This window comes from Micropterus dolomieu, linkage group LG07 (genome assembly GCF_021292245.1).
Source record: "Micropterus dolomieu isolate WLL.071019.BEF.003 ecotype Adirondacks linkage group LG07, ASM2129224v1, whole genome shotgun sequence".
Taxonomy (NCBI): domain Eukaryota; kingdom Metazoa; phylum Chordata; class Actinopteri; order Centrarchiformes; family Centrarchidae; genus Micropterus; species Micropterus dolomieu.
Genome location: NC_060156.1, coordinates 20,042,558 through 20,067,041, shown reverse-complemented (window position 1 = coordinate 20,067,041; position 24,484 = coordinate 20,042,558). Strand labels below are relative to the sequence as shown.

The 24,484-nt window shown below is 39.7% G+C and overlaps 1 protein-coding gene across 1 annotated transcript in view; it reads right to left on the bottom strand.

Annotated features, from left to right (window-relative positions):
- cfap97d2 (CFAP97 domain containing 2) overlaps window positions 1-20,653 on the bottom strand; it is a 66,126-nt gene extending 45,473 nt beyond the window's left edge. Inside the window, exon 1 of the mRNA XM_046055056.1 lies at window positions 20,585-20,653. The gene's annotated coding sequence lies outside the window, so the exon portion shown is untranslated. The remainder of the gene's footprint in view (window positions 1-20,584) is intronic.
- Between the last annotated feature and the right edge of the window lie 3,831 nt (window positions 20,654-24,484).

Here is a 24,484-nt window from a genome sequence, read left to right as displayed (position 1 = left end):
GGGTGCAAAGATAATTTTGTAGAAGTGGCAACTCCATCCGTGGAGGTGGTGAATTCAGTGAGCAGTTCACCGTTTGCTGAAGGAAAAAGGATGCTGAGGCAGTAGGGACACTGCTATTTGTACTTCATGCACGTATCGGTAGCATAACCTTCCATTCACCTGTCTTGTGCAGAGTTTTGCGTGCACGCCAAGTGGCCGACAATTGCATGGACGTCGCGGTTCCTTGTGGGTCTATTTCAAGTAGTCCATTATTTAAAAACAATATAATATTCTTTGTGTGCTCCATCAATGTTGATCATTGTTCAATGTTGTAAGTCCCGCGAGGTGCACACAACACGGCCCAACGTGGCCCAACACGGGCACAACACAGGCACAGTTGGTTGTATCTCTTCCTTGTCTGCCACACACACAAAAAGATTTATTAAAAGCTTCTTTCTTTTCACATTTTTATTTACAGCATTATCTGTTGAAATGTATATTGTAATAGGCTTTATATTAACTTATTGGGAGAACTGGTAGTTCTATGTAATATCAGACGTTGAACACCCCTATTTTGCCAAAATGGCATGATCATCCTTTCACTGCAAAGCTTCGACTGTGAGATTGACAGTCGAATCAGGCTCCGTCCGTAGTATCGAATCATCAACTATTCTGAATCAGCCCTAATATTCATTAAAGAAAGTTGAAAAAGACTAACTCATTTAATCCAAAGAATCACTTCATTCAAATTTAGGATTTTTTTAGGGTGATGATGTCATAAATTATGACTTTCAAAATCGCAATAGAAGCTTCTAATGAGAAAGAAATTACATTAGGTACAGCACTAAGTAGGCTAATTGCATATCAGACCCTGCATGGTAGGGTAGACAATGTCAAACACACTACAATGACTTCTATCACCAGCTGCTCAGCTTTTACGTTGTTTGTGTTATACCCCAGTAAACTATCAGAAAGGTATGAAAAAACAGATACTGCCTAAGATTAGGTCAGACCCAGTTTGAATGTTTGTTCAGTTGAACATGTCATGTGTGGTTTTTTAATCTGTGTATTATTTGGCTTTAATGTGCTTTGACCTGTACTTATGTTTTAGTGGCATCTTGTTTTCTATAACCATCTCGTCTGATTGATTGAGTGAGCCTCTTTCTTGGTCACTCTCTTTTTCGTTTTCTTGGCAGCCTCTGCCTGTGTGTGCTGCAGCTCAGTGTGTTTCTCCACCAGTGTTTTTGAGGGCCTGCCACACTAGCTGCTAGGTAAATGGTTAACTCCCTTTGGAGTGGACCTTTGGGTTTTTTACTTTGCAAACCTATTACATGCATAACAAAGAAAGGGAAAAAGCCAAAAAGCATAAAATGACTTCTTTAAAGGAGCGGCTGTTTACATGCATGTTTTCTGCCATGGAATGGTATGTTTTTACTGGAGCAAATGTCAAACAGACACACTGTAGATGAAGTCAGACATTAAACTAACTTTCTCTTTCCTGTTTTTGGATGTAAGCCCAATATGGTGTGCATTTGCCGTTGACTGTAGCATTGGGTATTTGAATCCTACTTTGAGATGATTATTGGTGTTTTTAAGCCAGTAGTCTAATCCTCCGCAGCCTCCACGGTGGTCTCCTTATCACCCTCTTATCTGTTTGTGGTGCACTTTATTTCCTTTTCCTCCTCCTCTGCTGTATCACTTTTCCCTGCAAGGGCAACTTCGTCTCACCTAGACCTGCTCCAAAATTACCTGTCAGTAAAATCTGATCCTTTTAGACTGAGCAGGACTGGTCTTTTGCATGCCAAAGTCTTGTTGATGGGGGCCAAATGTCCTCCCAGTGCCCTCAAACTCACCACGGCAGCAAGAAAAGGTCTCCTAATATCTCCACAGTAACTCTATATTCTGTTGACACTGAAAAAGAAGTTTGCGACAGCAGAGATGTGCATGCATTTCTCACTAACCTAATCAGCAGTCTTTTTGAGCAGTGAGAATAGAGTGGGAATATGGATGTGCGACAATCATGGATCAATGCGAGTAAGAGCAAAATATGTCAGATCTGAGACTTTATAACAGAATGAGCATTGACAGGGAAGCTGAACCCCAGCCACTGCTGAGCCTTCTTGATCAGAAAAAATGGAAAGTCATCATGTTTTGTCCCAGACAGACAGACTGTTGAAAAAGGAGAAAAGTTCCATACAAGACAAATAATCTGTGCTTTATTGTTCTGTCCCTTTTGTGTAGTGCAGGAGAAAATTGTTTCACAGTGAAAAAACTGTTAATTATGAAATTTGACTGCCTAACAGCTTGAGTGATGTATGGTCCTAAAATGACTAAGGAACATGCAGGTTCATCAATTTTGTCAGATATGCTGCGTGTGTGGCTGCTCTACAGTGATCTAAGCCTGTTAGGTTAAAGTTGCTGGAGTAATATTTATCTGTTTACCATTGTAGGTGCCATGTTTTTTTCCTTTCTTACTTCCATGACTACAATAGATTAAGCAAAATATCTGTTAGTGATGATCTAAAATGAGCACTGAGTCAACTGCAATTTTCTTGCTAATGATATTTAAGCAGCCAGATTTCGAAAGTATCTAACTGAAAAAATCCCACCCCCTCCCTTCAGGCCACTCTCTAAAGCCAATCTCAGCAGTTTGGCAGGCAGGCACGTAGGTAGGTAGACAGGTCAATCTGCTAAAGCCACAGATACCGGATATATTTTCTTCATTTTTTGTGTCAGAGCATTTGATTTATTGATGGATGTCGGGATGTAAAGAGAATTTCCACTCATGTAACAAAAATGCTTCTGAAATAAATTGCCTACCATAGATTTAAAAGTTTGAATTTTTCAACATGAAAACCCCTACCTGATAGACAATGTCATCTAATGTTAGAAACAGTCTGACTTCATACATGCTAGTGGTGCTGAGTTTGTGGCGCGCTCTTCCACACAGGTCCTGGCTAAGTCCACACGTCAGATTTACCGATTTGCACCAGTCCTTATTTGATTACCCCACTGATGTGAGCTGTTGGCAGCCATGTTGATGGTGAGGAAAGGTAAGAGTAACTGACAAGGACATTCAATGAAGCACCAAGGTCCTCGTGTCATATACAACCTGTACCATGCCACTCCTTGCTGCTGAGCTCTTCAGAAAACTGCCTTCTCAGACTCTCTGTATTAATATGTGTTTTGAGCTGATCTTATTAGAAGTGCTGGGATAAAAGTAGATTAAGGAAGAGACCACTGAACACTGTTATATAGTATGGATGTATTTATAGAAGAGAAATTGGGTGACAGGACACCTGAGGGTTAATGGTATTGTACTAAGCAATAAGCAAAAAAGCCATTAATGCAGTGAGGTGTCAGCCATGCATGTTATCAGTTAACAAGTAGATTACCTGTAGTTTTAATGTGGGTATGTGATGAAATGTATTTGATGCAAATTAGAAACCATATAAAATGCATGGTAAAGTGAATTTTTATTGTCTGATTTGATTTCAGGGATTTTAGAGGTCTGTCATGACTCTTTGTCATAAATATGTGCTGTCAGATTATGTTCGTGAGTAGTTCCTGAGTTGACAAATTGATGCCGTTTCATTGTTTAATTCAATGACACAACACAAGGTATTTGTGACCCTGTAAATATGGATGTGACTGATATATGGTGTGTGATTGGTCTCAAGTCATAGGCTCGCTGGTTTATCCACATTATGTCATGGTGAGAGAAGGATCATGGCTGTTTTTATGGTTCAGTATATCACACAGAAGATAGAGGGGCATAACGCCAGGTCCATTCTTATTGCCCTGTGTTACAACGTGATGTATAGTGCAAGACAACATATAAGGCATTAGATATGTGCTACATATGGCTTCCCTACATAGACATTTCTACAGGCTCTTCAGAAGGGGAAAAATGAAGGGAAGATTTGTAGTTTTGTTGCTGCTCTTCATCCCTTTGGATGATTAATATTAGTCAGAATAATTACTGTCATAGTTGACTTCATTACAAATAAAATTGACCTTTTAAGGGTCTGATCTAAGCAACTTTCACACTCCAAGCCATTTCATATTTGGCAGGACAACAACTAAATAAAAGAAAAAGAAACCACACCATTCTGAATCTAGTGAACACAGGTAATAACAATAACAACAGTGTAATAAACGTTATTAGTTATACTTATCCAAATGGCATTTTTGTGGCTGCAGTGGCTAATTTTACAGCTTTAAGCTAACATTTCTTAAATAGCACTAAACACAAAGTACAGCACAGGCTGATGAGAATGTCATTAGTTTTGCAGGTATTTGGTCATAAATCAAACTATTAGACAAATTAAAACTTTGACCTGCCCTAAAGTAGGCAGAAAATTTTATTTCTCACAGTTAACATTTTTGTATTTTTAATTAAATTTTTTTTTATCTCTTGTAAGTCCTTTTAAAAAAAAAGGTTATAAGTCCCAGGATCAAAAGCAGCACAGGGTTACATAAAAATTATAAAACCGACTTCATATGATCATTCTTCATATGTTGTTTTGACTTTCGTGCGGAGGCCTTGGTTAAGGCTGGCAAAGCATGAACTATTCAGCAGTGTGTAATGTTTAAAAAAACAATACAGTGAAATATTCATGATGGAATTGGCATGGCTCAGGAAACTGTTATTTATTGATGCAATGCATGTGATGGAAATTGGGGAGTGGGTCTATGTGGACAAACATGCTTACAAATCAGACGGCGTCTACGGAAGGCAGGTATTTTAGCTGCCCTGGCCTTCTTTCTCACCGCTCTCTCTGTCCCACATATTCCCTACAGTAGCTAGGCCACAGCTCCTGCTTAAAATCCAGTGCTGGCTTGTTTTTTTGCTATCAGCGATGTTGCAGTTGTTAAAAGCTGTTTGTTTGTAGTCAGCCTGGGGAGACATGACCTCTATACTTGATAACTGAACAGCATGCCCAGACTTGGAGGTCCCAACTGCTCTCACTCACAGACACGAGCAGTGAGCTTGTACTTAGATTGTATGATGACAGTACATTCCTGTCCTTCTCAGAACACTGTTTTCCCCTCTGTACTTTGCGGTTTCTAACCAGTAGAGTAAATTCCCTGTATGGTTATCTCAAGAATGAATTCACTGCTGCTGTCGCAGCAAAAGGCTAGCTACAGGTATAGCAGGTGTTATTTGCATGCTTGTGTGTGTGACTGGAGTACAGGAGAAATGCTGACAAGCGGGAAGTCAAACTGTTAAAGGTGTTTCACTAAATCCTGTAAAATATGTGTGCTTGCAATGGATGTGCATGAACTTATGTGTGTGGTCCTGTGTCCAAGGTCTCGTTTTTTTCTTCCACCGGTGTATTTTTGTTGTGAACCACCTGTGTTCACCTGGGACTCATTCAACACATTGGTGTCTTTCACCCAGGGTGACCTGTACAGGAACAAAAGACCTCTCCCACGACATATTACTCACACTTGCACATGTTTGTGCATGCATGCACACAAACTCATTGCTCTGCTTTTCACTTCTAATTGGAGTACCACCATTTCCCACCTGAAGTCAAGTCTAGACTTGTTTGTACTTTGGAAATAATAAAGGTGTAATTGAGTCTGGGTCAGTAATTATATGTGAACAGTATATGTGCGTGCGGCTCTTTGTATGACTCACAGATGAAATCTTTGTATTTTGGTACTTTTATCTGCATATTCCTTGCCCTCTCTTTCCACACCTGCTGCCTTAAGTCTGAATGGAGCTCTGTGTGCCTGATGTTTATCTCAATGCTTTACTGATATTCTATAAGGAACTGCTGTCCACTTAAAAATAATTTTTTTTGGGCATTCAAAATACACATCAAATATAAAGCAAGCTTTGTAATACAGTGCTCACGGCAAGTTTCTTAAAGAGTGAATAAGTGCATGTGTGTGTATGGTAGGCTGTGCTGGCCTGGTACAGTTGAATACAGCAGCTGTTGCGTGCACTCTGTCCTGTTAAATTTGTAATGGTTTTAACCCCCCTCCCTCTTTAGAACATGGAGCAGGAAGCCCTTTTGCTGCCCATTGTGGGACGCATGGTAGAGCAGGCTCTTAAGTAACAGTGAGGAAGTGATCTGTATCTTTCAGAAACATATATAGTATAGTACATAGTCTATTCTGCAAAATGGCTCATCAAACATCCTCCAAAATCTTCCAGAGTTGCATCTTTTTGGCATACTCGAAAGGTTGCAAGCCATGTGCTGATTTCTGTATTTATGATGTATTCACTTTAATTTGCGTATGATCACTAGGATATGGAGATAAAGTTTCTGAAAAGTGAAATAGAATGGAACAGCATTTACTTATTTTCATATCATAAATGAAAACTTTTTTAGTTATGTAAGACCAAGAACGATGCTGATGTCTACTGAAAAAGTCATTAAATATGACAGTAGGCTGTTCTTGGAAAAAGGTAACTAAATGGGACTTAATGGTCACAAAATCTAACAACAAAAATCCTATACACTTTAAACTCAACAATAACAATAACTTTAACAATAGTAGTATGCAGGGCACAAGCCTCTATTTAGTCCACTATGGTGCTGGTCCTGTTATTATACTGTATTTGATCAAGTTAGACTGACTTAGTCAAATACATTTAATAGCAATAGATTTAACTCCATACGCAGTAAAGCTGTCAGGAATGTATGGCTTTTGAATTGCAAATGGAAGCCCTCCAAGTATTTACGTTCAGTAGGTAATGTTTAGATCATGTGGTGTTTCAGTCCTGGAGGGTTTCTGTCCCACCTGATTGTATTCACTTTGTATAGTAGTGGGGGCATTGAAATCAAAACCAACAGGGATTTCTGGTGGCGAACTGAGCTGTAGAGAATCAAACATGATGCCTTTTAAAGTCCAGTGAAATTACCATGTAAAAGAGATGTTATAATCTAAGGATTATGTTTTCCAAAATGGAGACTTAATTGTATTAGTATATTAACAGTAAATAACAGTGGCCAGCTGAGTTGGGAGCAGGTCTTGTGTTCCTCAGAAGCTCCATTTCTTTGTCAACAGACAAACAAACAAGTTAGTATGCTTCATTCATCCAGCTTGAGCATCATGCATACAGATCTGATTACTATTACTAATATATTCTCGTATTGTCTTGATAGAGCCAGTGAACACTCGCTATGTTTACTCACTGAGTTGTTACAGTGATAACAGCAGCATAAAATGAGATGTACACAGCAGGAGTGCTGAAACACTGCAAAAGTGACTTTTATCATTGCATATGCACCTGTTTACACACGTATGTAAAGATACACAGGTACAAACGCAGTTATGGGTGGTCCCTGTGCAGGATAGTAACCAGTATAGCTGTAAATAACTTAGTATCAAATGTAAGTATGTGTAAAATAAAAAAATGATAGTAAGATAAAGTATTGACAGACAAATACAGGGCTCAGTAATGGGGACTGTGTTTTTAATACAGTACGGTTTTTTTGCTTTTAATGATTAAGACCAAATAAATTACAGTGAGCATGTGTATGTTAACAACAAACTTCCAGGTTAGTTGACGATATCAAGACATAGAGAATGAGAGTCAGTGACCTGGGCTTGAGGAGCCAGTAGGGGACGTGCAGGTTGGGACTGTAATTTATCTAACATTTCTGGCTATCGAGGATCCAGAAATAAAAATTATTTAAACACTGATTTTCTTTTTGGCACACTTGTACAGTAGCAGTAAACTATTACTATATACACACCAAATTTCTCTGAACCCATCATGTTATTTGCAACCTATTTTATTGTTGCCTGTTTATGTTTTTATTTTAATCGAAAAAATACAGAATTAATTATAGCTAATTGTTTTTTTATGGCCCGTTTGTCTCAAACTCAAATCAGCTTTGTCTCCCGTCATCCATCACAGCAGAAGAAGGGGGTGTTTGGCTCAGCCATCTGATTTATCACCACTGACTGTTGGCAACTTGAAAATGTTCTGAGGCTCCCGTTAGTCCAAGCAGAATGTCTCGGCCAAGACTCGTCTTATCCTCATCAAGTACCAACATATAGTTCAACACAATTTTCCAAATACACCGGAAAAGAAAGGTTGGGGGTGAATAAAATGTGTACATGCATCAAAGTTGGTATCATACTAAACTGCTGTAATATTTTAGATGCACGTCCATACACATTTATAGAAAAATGCAACATCTAAACACAACACTGGTAGCTGTGGACAGTCTCAGCCAACTGCCACATGTTGAAGAATTATAGTGAAAATTGCATGAAACAGTGAGTCCTTAAACATGCCCTGTATGCGTGGCCATCACAATTTTGATTGAGTTTGAAACAAATCAGCCAGTCATAGTCTATATTGACCACTCCCAGGAGTGGAGCTGGACAGTATCATAATCTGCCTAGAACATGTGCAGATAAAGTGATATACACAACAGTAGCTACAGGGTGTGAGTTGCATGTGCAGTGTGTGAAGTGCACTGTGCTCATTGCAGATTAACTTAGTTTAACTGTGTGTAGGCTTTGTGCCCTCTACCAATAGTAAAATATTACAGGGGGCACCAGAAGTACAGCAAGTGGGAGCAAAGACGGAGGACTCTAGCAGCAGGGTGGGATGTTTCTTTGTACTGCCACTGCATGTGCATGTTTCAGAGTCCAACAGAGGGAAGAAAAAGGTGTGTGACATTTGTGCATATGTGCATGTGTATGTACTTTCTGTAACGTGAGTGTGTGTGTGTTTTGTGGTGCAAGGCTACCAGCTTGTTCACTCGTCTCCTACATCAGCGTGTAGTAGCCATGCAGTTTATCTGAGAGGGCATGTTTCATTTCAGTTTATGTGAGTGCATGCTCTGTGAGTTATAGCGGCAGGGCCTTAAGATACAAATGGCATCCATCCAGACTAGAGCACTGTAGGTCTGACGAATCTGTTTCAGTGCAGATTCACCCCACAGCAAAGCCACTATACCACCGTCTAATGGAGCATATTACATTAATCTCCATCTCTCTTTCTCGATCTGTGTATGTGCATTTTCTGTTTGCATGTGCCTGTGTGTATATATACTTAGATAGCATGAGGGAGTACAGGCTAGGCACAACATTTTTACATCATTACATATGTGCATCTTGTACCACCAAGGTTGTTGCTAACCAAAACAATCAAGAAGATTTCATATGAAATATAAACTATGGTTTATGAGAAATGTTTATCAGTTTTAAATGTTCACAATGATATCTTGGTGCCTTGTGGATGTCATTTTAAATTGATAGAAAAGCCATTTTTTGGCAGCAATTACAGCTTCAAGTCTTCTTGGGTACATCTCTACAAGCTTTGCACACCTGGATTTAGGAAGTTTATCCCATTCTTCCTGGCTGATCCTCTCATGCTCTCTCGTCTGTGAACTGCCATCTTAAGGTCTCTCCACAGATGTTCTCTGGGGTTTAAGTCTTGGCTTTGGCAGGGCCACTCAAAGACAGTCAGAGACTTGTCCCGAAGCTGCTCCAGCTTTGTCTTATTCTTCAGGTCAATGTCGTGCTGAAGGGTGAACCGTCTCCCCAGTCTGAGCCAGTGTATGCTCTGGAGCAGGTTTTCTTCAAGGACCTCTCTGTATTTGGCTGCATTCATCCTACCCCAGTATTTTAATTAAACGCAGTTAAAATATGAATTTAATAACTTTTTAGTATTTAGTAACTTGTATTTTGCTGGGCAGAGCACATCTTTTCAATGTTAGGGTGTTCAGAGGTAAAGTTTTGTCTCATCAGACCAGAGAATTTCTTTCCTCATGCTATAAATCCTTTAAATGCAGGTGGTCATATGCCTTTTACTCATGAGTGGCTTCCATCTAGCCACTCTACCATAAAGGCCTGATTGATTGAGTGCTGCTGCGATGGTCGTCCTTCCGGCAGGTTCTCCCATCTCTACAGAAGATGTCTGAAGCTCTCTTAGAGTGACCGTTGGGTTCTTGGTCACCTCCTATAACAAGGCCTCTCTTACACCATTACTTAGTTTGGCTGGATGGCCAACTCTTAGAAAAGTCTAGTTGGTTCCAAACGTGACAACTATTGAGTCGACATGGATTCTGGGAACATTCAAAGCTTTGGAAATGGTTTTATTCCCTTGCCCTGATCTATGCTATGTCACAATTTTAGTACAGAGGTCCAGAGAGTTCCTTGGACTTCACTACTTGGGTTTTGTCATGACATGGCACCTTTTTATATGCACAGGTGTGTGCCTTTGTTAACTATGTCCAATCAATTCAATTCAATTTGCCACAGGTAGACTCCAATCAAATTCTGGACACATCTCCAGCAAACAGGATGCACCTGACTCCAATTTTCACTGCCACAGCCAAGGGTCCGAACACTTATGTAAATGAGATATTTCAGTTTTAGATTTTTAATACATTTGCAGACATGCTTTCACTTTGTCATTATGGGTTTTGAGTGTAGATTGATGGGCAAAACTGAGCAATTTTATCCATTTAAAAGAAATCTAGAACACAAAAAGTGTGAAAGAGTGAAGGGATCTTAATACTTTCTGAAGCCATTGTAGATATAGCTTAGTCCTAGGTTGTTGAAATCATTCCTGCTCTCCATACTTGCAGTGAACTGATTTGATTTTGCTTATTCAGACGGCTGATGCCTCAAATTAGCTTTGCCTAAACTTAAACTAACAACTGGAGTGCAATTTTGGACAGTTGTTGATTTTGTCCCCCATCTTTTACAGTTTATTTGCACTTGGGCTGGATAACTTTGTGGCCAATATGAACATGTGGAATGATTGCAGCAATCGAAATCTCTTTGAACAAACATTTGGCATGACATAGTTGTATTAGACAGGACAAAAAACAACCTCCCCTTTTAATTAAGGTTTAGAAAAAGGCACTGGTGAATCCCCTGCATTCCACTCCCCTTTTTCTGTTAGACTGTATATATTCCTCCCTTTCTTTCGCATGGCGCCTTTGTCACTTCGCGCTCGCTCTCTCTCTCTCGCTCTCTCTCTCTCTATTCAATTCGATTCAGCTATATTGGCATGAATGTCAAACAACAATACTGCCAAAGCTTAAAATATAATTCAAAAGAACAATTAATTTCATACAGTTCATTAAATAAAAATAAATAAAAGTAAAAGTGTGTGTATTAAAATAAAATAAAACAAAACATTTTTTAAATAAATAAATTATAAATTAAGATAAAACAGGAAGCATGTGTGTTTGTTAAAAATAATAATAAATAATAAAATAAAATAAAAATATTCAAAATAAGTGTGTGTGTGTGTGTGTCTGCCATAAGTCAGTAGTATGTTGAAGTAATTTTATAATTAGGATCAATAAAGAAACAACACTATATTAATAAACAGCAAAAAATATAATTATCAAATAAAAATAAAAATCAAGTATCAATTGTAAAATGTAAAAAACAAACAAGCAAACAATTAAACCCATGAAGTATTTATGGTTCATGGGTTCCTCTCTCTCTCACTCACTCACTCACTCACTCACTCACTCACTCACTCACTCACTATCTCCCCCAGCTTTGGGGCATATGGAAACTCTAAGAATAGCCCTGTCACCTGATGGACCTGATAATACTGTATTGATGCCAACCCTACACTGCCCCACGCTACCCTGTGTGGGAGTGAATGCTGCAAAATAAGTGAGTGAATGACTGCTCGAGTGCCTGCGCATCTGTGTGCGTGTGTTTCCCACCAGGAAGCAGAGGATCAGTAGGTTGTTGACATCCAGAGTCCTGTTCTGCAGGAGCTTATGTCATTCAGGGGTCCACTGTGCTGCTGATTATTACAGCTTGACGCAAAAGGGACAGGGGACACACCACTGTACCTCTGTCTGTCTTTCTCTGTCTGCGCCCCTCATTTTAACCCTCTCGTCTCAACCTCTACCCCTATCTACCTACCTGCCTCAGTTCTCCTTTTCATATTTCCTGTATCTCTCTGTTTAGTCATGCCTCACTATCTGAAAGCTTTCCACTCCTCTTTCTTCTCCGTGAGTCACACGTCAATATCTTTGTGTACACTTAACCTTTCCACATTTTTCCTGTGCCTCTCGCCTCCCTCTTTTGATCACACACTGGATCTTCTGTGATGACACATGTGGTTTATTCAGTGATAAACACTGTGTACTCTGCCTGCATGCTATTTTATCAGAGAGAAGAAGGGAGGATGGAGAAGCAGAGGGAGAAAGAAACAGTTGGCATTCTTTGTGCTGATAATCCAGCCCAAAATTTTCAAAATACGGTGTTTGAGTCATAGTTAATCTTAAGCTTTCCTGGAGGGAAGAGACTCAGACCTGGGCTAATATAATAATCCCTGTGCCTGTGCTCTCTCACAGACAGACATGATCTCTCGTGCCATTTACAGTATAAGTGGAGTTTCATTCCAAAATAAGAGCCACTGTTGATGGTGACTCAGGTGATGGTGCCTTGAACGGGATGATGGCGTCCAAAAAACAAACAAAAATAAAAGCAAGAACACTGCAGTCTTAATGACATAACATGACATCCATGGCTCAAGACTGGCCAAGGACCTCTATTGCATGTCAAATTCCTTCCTCTTCCTCTCAGTTCACTCTATACGTTCAACCTTTAAAATAAAGGCAAGAATACAGTGAGCAAATAAGGAAATAAAAATGTTTAAGGTAACAATTGTCAGAGACTTAATCATCATTTTGGTTGCTGTAATGTGGTGCTGTTGTATTGTGTGTATTGAGTCTACCCCCATTAATACAACGACTGTCAGACTAAAGATTTTTCACTAAGGAGAAAAATGGTGGATCAGTGTATTTCTAGTATTCTTGTTTGGGTTGAGACTGATTCTACTGTATGTGCCCCGTTAATGTAAATGGTTTTGGTTAGTTATTCCATTTTTCTGCTAGCTGAGAAGTGTGTGCATGCACTGTATGTATGCGCTCATACATGTTCATGTGCATATCAGATTTTCTAGATGACGTGTTGCCGTCGTAACCATGCAAAATCTGTCTAGACCTGATTTTACCAGGGTTCATCAGACACTTTCCCTCACCTTAGAAAGCCGAGGCCACAGCTTGGGATTTTAGGTAACTAATAGCCTGAGCTGTACTGTGTATGACAGCCTGAGTGTGACATTGAAATGTCTTGATCCTACTGCTAAATTAATGTTTTTATTTATCAGTTAGTATTTATCAGGGAAAAATGTAAACATTAGCTGCTTTTCAAATGAAAGGATTTGCTGTTTTCTCTGTTTTAAATTGAATATCGTTGGTAAGATTGGTAAGAGAAAACTATATTAACATGTCACCTTGGAATTTGGGAAAATGCAATTTCTACTGCTTTCTGACTTATGGAATTATTTAGACTATGTTATATGATTCACTGACAAAAAAATTATTAACAAATTCATTGATGATGAATATTATTCCAGCCCTGTATGTTACAAAGAGAGATGTTTTAATGTTATTACTTCATGTTTCTTTACTGCCCATTCTCCAGTGTGTAGCTAACAGTTAGTAAACTGCACTCTAAACACACACAGGATTGAAAGTAAGTTCAAGAAACAACTTCTCTTTTTAGAACACACTACTGTAGTCATTTCTCTGTTGCAGTAGCTGAAAGCATTGCAGCAGCCACCACTTGTGTTTTACCCTGCGGTTGAAACTTGTCATATGTGTTAATCCTCAGCTTTCAAGTGAAGTGAGTGTTGTCTAATTATGACAGTGCAGTTAGTGTGCGTCACTCTCCCTAATGATAAGTGACTGGACACAGTGGATAGGCCTTGTCGTACACCTCACATGCTTTATTCATGTGGACTGTACAAGGAAACTGCATTGGGGCAGGCAAGCATGTTTCTGCTTAGATCTGAGGAAAGAAAGTTTTGGGAATCAGCCCATTTTCCTTAACCTTTCAATGTGGCATATGTTGTTTTAAAAACATTTAAATAGGCAATATTCCGCTCTCATTCATTGTTTGGCTTACATAATCTAACCAAGTAACTTTGGCAGATACTGTATAGCAGTTTAAAAAGTGAACACATTTTGGGAGGAATCATGTCAGAGAAAGTATAACAAATAGAGCAGCCAACTTTAAGATTTTGTTTAGACAGCACCACTGAGCACTAGACACACCCCTAGACCTTGGGCATTTTTGCCACATAGTGTAAACCAAACATACAGACCTATTTCAAAAGTTTGACTTCCCTAAAAACTTTTAATGAAATGAATCTCCTAATGACCAATATCCTGGAGCCATTCCTTTCTGCACAGCGTTTTTCTAAGCAGAGTTGAGTGACATGTTAATATGCTATCTATTACAGAGTTTAGTTAACCCACTGACATTTGCTGACCAACATACGTGGTCCACCCACACAGGTGTTTTCGCTTATGTTGCCTGAATGGACCTCTTCTCAAGACTGAGTGGACATCTACAAACCGGGCTTGATTGACATCTCCCTCACACTCCTGTTAGTTTTCTTATACCTGTTAGGGTGGGACGACTTACTTATGTCACCTAAGCATAATTCCACCCAGCTTCAGCCTGGCCAGACGTATAATCAGAGTACTTGTGAAAACATCTGTGTGGTTGTACAGGACATTGTCTTTTTTTTCCTGGTTGATTTGGGCATCAAAAAAAATTGTCAAAAAGCAGAACTGCTTTATGGCTAAATTGGATTTTAACAAGATTTTGCCATCAATTTAACAAAGTACCTTAAGTAGTCAGGTATTAAATTCACTTCATTAGCCACAAACATTTCAATTTGGTTAATGTCTCTAGATGGCTAAAAGTGTGGACCAGGCTGCAGGGACTTGCTCCCATTTAGCCACAAAAGCATCCCAAATTTGTTTGAGAAACAACTTGAGAAACAGGAATGGTTCTTCCCCAAACTGCCGTTATACCTTTCATTTGAAACAAGGGGTCTGGACCAAACCATGAAAAACAGCCCCATACGAAAGTAGACAGATGTAGTGGCCATATAGAGTACGTGATAAAAGATGTACTCCAGATTGTCCACACTTACTTTTAATGTAGTGCATGGGTTGTTAATGTTGAGAGTGAGGAGCTGTGGAACACATTTGTAGATTTTAACCTCACCCTGCTAGAATTTGTTGTGGCAGTTTGTATTCAAGCAAGATGACCTGATCAGATACATCTTTATTTTGAATAATACCAGGATTCCCTCTTGATATGTGAACAAAAGTAAAAGCAATCAAGCTCAGACTGGCAGATCAAGGTGTTGTTTCACACTGTTGCCTTCCTTTTAATATTTGAAACATTTTTCCTATGTCCCAGAAGGCAGTTGTGCTAATCCACAATAAGCCTTCTTTATATGGCAGATGATGGTAGCAACTGGGAACAGTAGCCTACTGATTCTACTGTCAGAGGAAGGAGGGCCAGCTCCTGTTAAGAAGTGTCCCCACAGACCACTGTCTCTTGCATGAACTCTCTTTGTCTTGTGTTAGCTTTCTACAGTACAACGCTCCCTCTCTGAAGCTCACTGACACGCTCATCTCTAGCGGTACTATTTGTCAATTGTGCCTATGTTTTTTTACAACCAGTTATTCTCATCTTTGAAAATTCTCTCCCTTTTACTCCTCTTTACCTCCTCACACTATAACCTTGCTTTTATGTAACTGATGTGTCTTTGCTATTAAACCTTTTGAGCTGGTAAATGTCAGGTATACTAGATTGCTCCCTTCCTTGCAGTGTTAACTCATTAGCCCTCTGATCCTACACACAATTACTCACTTAACTCCTGCTGTGGATGTGGATCACTTGTGTAAGTGATAACGAGAGAGAAAGAGTGACGAGATATACTGGTCACAGTCTAAAAGATATGCTTAAAGGTGTCATATTATACAAAATCAACTTTTTCATGTCTTTCCATCCTAAATATGTGTCCCCAGTGTGTCAAAAGACCCCCAAACTATGAGAAAAAACATGCTCTCTCTTTATCTCCTGCTCAGTCTTTCAGTAAATGTGTGTGCAAGCATGCCGTTTCAATTTGCATCCGTTCTTGACATCATGGAGGGATCTATGTAGCATAGGGCCTCCTCCAGCCCTTCAGCGCAGAAGGCAGACCCGCCCATTGAACGTGTACTCAATACACCTCTCTTGGCTCCACCATCCAACACAACACCAAGTGGTCATTCCATCAAACTAGAGCTGGAGGTTTTTCAGTATGTCTCGCGCAAAGTGCTTTTACAGTTGTGAAGGAAAGATAAATGTTTTCTGGTTTTCCCTCTGATGTCCTCCAGCTGCTCTGCCTAATCCTTCTGTACTAACCTTACTAATGTTACAGGTCTAAATACCAACACACCAAGCTTCCAGTCTGAGAAAAATCAGCTGATAGGACAGCTAGCTGCATGGCTCGGAAGAAAAAAAGAGAAAATATTTTCTCCATAAAATATGATCCAGTTTCAGCAAAACCAATAAGTTAATTTATAAAGTTGTGAAAGTTTGTACAATTATCAATGAGGCCTGTTCTAGTACAGCCAGTTCTATCTCTATACATTGATTCAGCAGCCCTGTGCCAGCTACTCTGCCCTAATGCTGGACAAAGTTGACCAATCAGGAGAAAGTGGGCTTTTAGGGAGTGAGGCCTTAAAGAGACAGGAGCTAAAACGGAGTGCTCAGACAGAGGGTGAATAGCGGTGCCGAAACAATGTACAGCATGGGAAAAATAATGTTTTTTGAACATTAAAATATGTAAACATTTTCTAGTAGCAACCCAAACTAAAATTTTGAGCCCGAGCTTGTGAGCTTTATATGGGACCTGAAGTTTAATATGCGTGACAGTGATTCTTTGCGCTGCAACGGTGTCTTTTAAATGTGTCACTGCAACCTCAGTTGACACAAGGCTTACTAGATCTCCTGTCCAACGGAGAGATATTTTTTTGTAGTTACACAACTCAGCATCCCAAATTGCCTTGTTTGTAAGTGATAAATTCACAGATGACCATCAGGTGTCATTTTCTCACCCTGTGAGTCAGCTCTCATCATGTTCCAGGAGGTGAGAAGCCTCCCCGGGGTTACAGACACAACAGATGCAATCACGTCCCTTAAATACCTCATTCGCTGACAAAAAGTGGTGCCCCCGAATGTCTCATACAGACTGTGACTCCACAGTATATGATTCACTGACGTTGGATCATCAGTGGCTAGGTTCACAGTGTGTTCAGGAAGGGTCTGTCTATCATGCAAAGGCAGTAAATTAACCATTAACCTGTTTTGCCGTCATCATGGCCAACAGAGAACAGATGGTGTTCTCAGAAGATCTTGTAACAGTGATATATTTTTAATGTGTTGTAAGTGCTGAGACTGAGCAGCGGCATAGAAACACCGAAGCTGCCACTGGTTTGACAGGTAGACATTGATCCTCATGGTCCTACTTACATTTTGTCGCACCCAGAGGAAGTAGTGGTGCCACCATACTATGGAGGCTTATCCAAGTTAAATACACCTGATGCTGCTGTTCCCTGGACAATTCACTGAAGGCGTGTTAGTGTCCTCTGCTGATCTCAAGCCTATGCAGGCATCCTGTAGCATATTTGTTTGAGGGGGTTGAAAAGAAAAGCAGACTATAAACGCTAAACAAACTCAAAACAATCCCAGCTCAAGGTTCACTTACTAGCTTTTTCCATGGCTTTCACGGTGTCACACTGCCCAGCATATTTGTCAATTGTGTCTAAACAAAGTGACAGAGAGAAGCAGACACACACACAGGCAGCAGAGAAGCCCGTTCCCGCACATCATCGCCCAAGGCGATGGTCCTTTTAACTTCATTGTTGCAGAAGGACGGCATGAAAAGCTTAATTCATGAGGTTATTAGAAAGATAAGCTCTTAACGCTATGTGATTAGAAAAGAGCAGAAGAGCAGAATCACTTAGAGAGTAGCCTGGCTGAGAGGGAGGAAGAAGTGAAATGCTGCCTCCTATTTGTGTGGAGCATGTGGCCAGGAATTACACATCGTACCTTTTTTAAGCTGTTTTTGCTAGGTGGGCTACTCAGCAGGTATTGCATTTTTTTAATTAAGGTTATTTGACATGTAAAAATTAGCATGGACCTGAAGTTATCTGGGACTTTGCACTTCACACCATGTAATCACAGTCTTGTTAGGTGGTCGGTGTGTTGTAAACTGGTCACTGGTTAGTCTTGAACCCTGGTAATGTGTATTAAGATGTTGCATAATGGCTTTGATAATTCTTTAGATGTATTCTTGCCAATACTATTGAAATGTATGTTTATTACAGATACGGAAGTCCAGTAAATTTTCAAGTCGGCAATTTACCCCTTGGTCTGAGGTGTGTTAGTGATTCTCTTTATACCTGTGTGTGTGTGTGCGCGTGTGTGCGTGCGTGTGAGAGAGACAGAGAGCATGAATACAGTTACACATGCTGTGCTACAGTAGCACATCGTTGAGCATTTAAGAACCACTTGACATATTCATGCCCATCTGTTGTTTAGAGTCAACACAAGGCGGTGCTCCAGGGAGACAGGAGTAGGTGTCAGACCACATCGGGTTTGTACTGCACTGAAGGTCCAGACAAAGTCATTTCTATTTATTGGGGTTTTAGACTTGTCATCCTATTTCTTATTTGCATGTTGACGTCAACAAGCATACAAAAACTTTGCAGACAGTGTTCTAATAGTTTCTGGAAAAGATGTACGTGGCGACCCTCTTTTGATACTCTTGATAATGTATAAAATTATTAATGTAACCTTATTTTCATAAGCAACCTAGTTGTAAGTACCATAAGTGCATCTTGATTTACAGAATGGGGACGCTCATGTGTTGTCACTCTTGGACCCACATTAGGGTATATACACAATTCCCAAATTTGAGAAGAATTGCTAAATAATGTATTTCTAGTTATCACTTCAGTATTCACAGCTTCAGTATTCAGTGTTTTATTTTCTTAAGTGCAGCTGTTAATACTTACAATAATACATTTAACCACCAATATACAAAAATCTTGTTTTGAAAAGACCAAAATTCACCTCGTCTTTATGGTCAGTAATGAAAGCGTTTGTAATTTCCTTTTCCTTTTTCTCCTCTGAGTGTGGCTTACACACATTGTACTCAGTATAATGTGAAGCTGAGTGTATATGAATGATAGCTGTGTCAGTTTGGAGTGTGTGAATGAGAGATGAGGTTTGTGCATATTAGGGTTGAGTATCTGTGGATGTTGAGAAGTACTGAGTGGAATGTGTGTGCAACGGCAAGACCCACTTAGAGGATAATAAGAGAACGGTTTGATGAAGTTATGCAGGTTGTCCTGGATAGTATGGTGAAAATATGGGTCAAGACCGGACAGCTCCCTGCATCACTTGAATCCTTCTGGCTATTGTACTTTGACTGTGATTCAAGTGTCTGCGTGTGTGCCTGCATGCAAGTGTACATGTTGAAGCATACATTTGTAAAACGCAGTGCACAGCTTTGCATGCGTTTCACCGGTGTAGTCATCTAAATATATTTGTTGAAACAGCTTTACTTGTCTCTCTTAAAGTCAAGGCAGTGCAGACATTGGCTCTCTGTTTTGGGTCCCATTTTGGTTGATCCTTTTGTGGTTTCAAAACAGGATGTCACAAATGCACCAGGCGAGTACTGGTTTTCACTTGCCCTCACCCCCTCACCAGATCTGCGCGTCCTATGAGTGTCACAGCTTAATTGCTCCCTGTGGCCAGAGTGTAGTCAGAGTGACTGATGAAGGTCACTCCTGCCACAGCTGATACTCTGAACCCCTCAATCAGCACCAAAGTCACTTTACCCAGTTAGATAGCTATATGTAAGTACAAGTCTGTATGCCGTATCTAAGTGTGTTTTCTGGTGCAATAATGATTTAGGTTGTGGATGGAGGGGGTGTAGAGTGAGGATCTATCTCTTGGTTGATTGTAACTTTTACTTACAGCTTCAGTTAAAGAGCTGTGTCACAGTTTGTTTGGAGAATGAAGAAAGGAAGGGTTACATTGTAACATGACCACCTGTCCCTACCTAAAGTTTTGCTGGCCCTCTTGTAACTTTAATTAAATTGTTATAATCATTCTTGATAATGGCTGTCAAGCTGTGACAGACTTTAATCGCTTTCATTGCTTCACAAACTTTGCACTATATTCACATGTGTGCAAAATATGATATTGTAAATCATCTCAGTCAAGTCTAAAACTAAGGCCACTTTAGCCTTCCATATGCTTGAATATTCTTTACATTTTTAATGTGAAAATTGTTAAGGAAAGAGATGGCCCTATACAAGCTTCAATGGTGAGTTTATACATTTGTGTGTTTGTAATTGTTTCATAGATCTGTTGCTTCTGAGTAGGACAAAGTGGACAGCATGGCCGTCATTGCTGTGAACCAAGCACTTTTCTATTGGTGCAAAATTGTATGCTGTGAATGACATTGTCTACTTTGCCACTAGTGTACTGTCTACTCACTAACATAAGAGTTGTGAAACCCAAGATCTCCCAAACCCTGTCTATAGTGTTTCTTATTCAGATTGCTTGCAGTTTGTGGATTGTAATTTCATCTGGCCAGCACCTTTCATGGCAGCTGTCGTGTGTGTGTGTGTGTGTGTGTAGGTGTGTGTGTGTGCACATGGGTCAATGAGTGGCATAACTTAACTTGAAAAGCGCTATGTAAATGTGGTATACTTACCATAATCTATTTGCTGAAGGAAGCTCTCCTCTCTGAATAAGCTCCCAGTAGTTTGCAGTGGTGGTGCTGTCTATGGTGCTGAACTTCACCGTGTGAATTCTGTTCTGAATTCTAAAACTGAATTCAAATTCTTGTGTGTTCTTTGCTTCTATTGCATTCTCTTACTTTGTAAATCATGCCACATGTGATGAATGTCATGACTGCCTTAAAATGCCTTTCTGTGCATTATTTATGCATTTATGAGTTTGAGAGTTTGGGTCTGTGGCTTTGTCATGTTATATTCCCATCAAAGTCATTCCTTTCAGACTTCATTCATTTTACAGAAACATTTTCTTATGATAGCTGACAGAGAGATAGAGAGATGTTGCTTTGTCTTGTTGTCATTTACCAAGCCTTTCTCGATTACCATTTGAGATTCAACTCCATTTTCCATTCTGCAGCTCCATTCTTCATTACTCCACTCCATGCCGATCTGAAGTGACGGCTAGATGGCCAGTTATCATTACTGTCATTTCCACGTGCTACAATGTGTTTGCTGTCTTCCTGAGGAAACTTTGGTGAAAGTTATTTTAAGAGTGACTTAGAGCATGACACATTCTGTACATTGCATATCTAGAAGTATTAATTCAAATGATTCAGCAGTTGCTGTGTAGTTTAAAGCTGACCAGCTCATCAGAAAGGCTTCTTCAGTTTTATAGGGTACACAGCTGGTCCACTTGTCTTTTGCTTTACTCGCAGAAGATATTCCGTGGTCAGAATGACAATTTTTATTTGTTTGTGCGCACATTAGTGGCTTTTTGGTATGAGAATATGTTATATACTAAAAGGGATGAGTGAGTGATAGCTGGTGTAGGGTTGTTCCCCATTAATCTGTGCAAGACACAGTAAAGAGGCAGAACATCCCTGATCTCCTGTGAGGGACACTGTGATGACAATGGACATGTATCGTAAGGCTAAAACATGCTAATTATGGTAACTCAATTTTATTATACCACATCAACTAGAAGAGTGTATAGAGATAGGGTTGCAAATTAGTCATGGCTAGAAACCTGTATGCATGGCATCTACTTTGTATTCTTTATAAAGCAATGTTCTATGCATTTGTCGCTGTCAAATAAACATTAAATTAAAAAAATAAAAAATAAAAAAGAGCTGGATGAATGATCAAACTCAAGTAATTATAGCTACCCTGTATCTGTGTATATGTAGATAGATAGATAGATAGATAGATAGATAGATAGATAGATAGATAGATAGATAGATAGATAGATAGATAGATAGATAGATAGATAGATAGATACTGATAAAGACATACATTCTGATGAAGAGATAGAGACAGCGAGCACCCTGGGAGAGTACATCATGAGTAGGAGGTATGCAGGCCTCTTGGGAGCTTGCCTGCAGGTTAAGCGAGGCTCTTGGAGAAGCTACGGAGCCTCTTTATTCATTTAATTACAGGTTATCACGAAGTCTTTGATTAAAGACTTTCTTATGGAATTCAAGCTGGCTGTAACAATGCATGAGTATCTACAACTACGGGGTAGTACATCACATGCTATATTAACATAGAGCCCTCACACCACACAAGACGAGCCATGGACATGCATGGAAAGAAATAAAAACATTAAGTTATGCCTCCAAATGATTCATACATTTAGAATTTGCACACTTCGCCCTTTAGTCAAGTCTCTTACTTAGAAAGTTCTCCTCCTTAATCAACAACCCCACATGTGCTAATGGGGCATTTTGTCAGTAAACTGGTTCTCACATGGAGGACATATGGTATTGGATATAGGATGCTCATACATCACAGGATCAGTCTTGGCTAAGCGCCCTCTTGCAGCCCACTTTCCTATCCCTTCCTCGTGTGTGCACCTACACACTCGTTTGCTTGTTATAATGGTTTTTGTTTTGCATTTTAAGATTTTGATCAGATTAAGTAAATGACTGATTTACACTTTAAGTAATCTATGGTCTCTAAATAGTGAGGTTATCGTGCCTTCTACACCAGAGCTTCAGTAATAATGTTAAGTAATGAGTAAAATGCCCTCAGACTACACCTGCACCACAACCTCTATATGTTTATATTTATTTTTACTCATCTGAAACTTTCAGTAGCAGGAATTATTGTTTGTCTTGTTGAGTATTTTGCTAAGTAAAAATCAATAAATAACTATTTCATCAATTGGATCTGAAAGATTTCACCTTTCTGACAAACAAAGTATTTTTTTACACAATTATTGACATATATTATACATTTATTAAATGTTCCACATGTGTGTTGAGTGACTGTGACTATACTGTTAATTATGGATAAGGTCTCATGTATCATTTCAGCTAACATGTTTGTGGGTCCAGTGGAAGAAATGATGTTGGAACTATTGATTCGAGTCAAGGGTAAGGGTGAAATGTACCTTCTCTCAGATGGGATAATCTCTGAGACAGAAGTACACAGTGTTCCATGTGCTCACACACAAGCTCATGTGCTCCACACTGGGAAAATTCCAGATATACACAGGTCCGGGAAAAACACTTGAGCATCTGCATTTGCTCTACTTCTTAAACTTTTACTTTGAAGTAAACTCAAGGATGTCATCAGTCCCTTTAAGGTACCGATCTCAACTGTTCAGAGACTGGAGTTTAGTATGAACTGTGCTGGACTGTTTAGCTAGGTGCCTCTCAAAGTAGGCTGTTTGTAATTGAGGGGGGTTTATAATAGAAGGCCAGAGGATATTTTAAAACAGATAGGCTCATTCTTAAAGCGAAGGCTAGCTCTTACAGCCCTGATTCTGTCTTGGTGATTTACACCACTGTGTAAGGTAGGTCTTCTAGAGGCTTTTAACACAAAGGACTGGGCCTCTACTGGGGCTGTATACATGATGAATTACCTGGTGGTTATGAGATAACACACGTCAAAGTGTTGCTGTCACACTCTCACAATGCCTGCACAGCAGTCACACACAGAAAACTATGGCCTGTGTTTTTCTCACTCTAAACAGAGAATAAGTGATGACAGGGACTGGTGGCAATATTGCAGCACCTTGCTGAATTAAAGAGATCAGAGGTGTTTATTTAAAATATACGAGTCAGTGTCAGTGACAGGCAGAAGAGAGATCCATTAATTATCCTGGGCAATCCTTTGCTTTGCTTAAACGTTAATGCATCAAAAAATGTGTTAGAGGTGTTTTGCCCACATGTTATTCCTGTGATTTTCTCCCTCTCTTTGTCATCCACTTCATGTGAGGGTCTCTCATATATAAAACATTCTCATATTTTACTCTGACCTCATAAATGTTTATTTTTCCTGCATTGTGCATGCGTGACCTCCCGTAGATCAACATATTGGAATGAGACTTTTTGCCTCGCAGTGCTTTTAAAGTGAAGGAGAAAAGGGAGGCTGGTGTATGAATGTAGTGGACCAGCCACAGGATTCACAGTCCACCATGATGCCCAAGTGAGCGCTCAGTGACAGGTTTTTCCCTTGCCCACCCCCAGACTCATCACCTTGGAGCATGGACGGTCATGAATATTCAAGTGTCTGTTTATTACAATGCAGCAAAGATCAATGTGTGCCCTCTGCATGTGAACACACTGTTACTGTACAGTAATGAGCTGAACAGTAAAGGCTGTACTGTAGTACATTATCTGAAGTAGAGAGATGATGACAGAGACCTGGAGAAATAATAAGTGAAGTAAAAGGAAGACCCATGAATTAAGCATGTTTGTAGTCTGCACACACTCAGGAACTCCTGCACTCTCTGTTTGGCTTTGTTTCTCAGTTGAAATGCCGCCTCTTGTGCTTGTGTTAAAATGGTCACCATGAATAAGCTGAAAATTAAACATTTAGACAGCTCCAGAATGAAACAACTCCCCCTCTGCAGCATGCCAAATAAATATTGA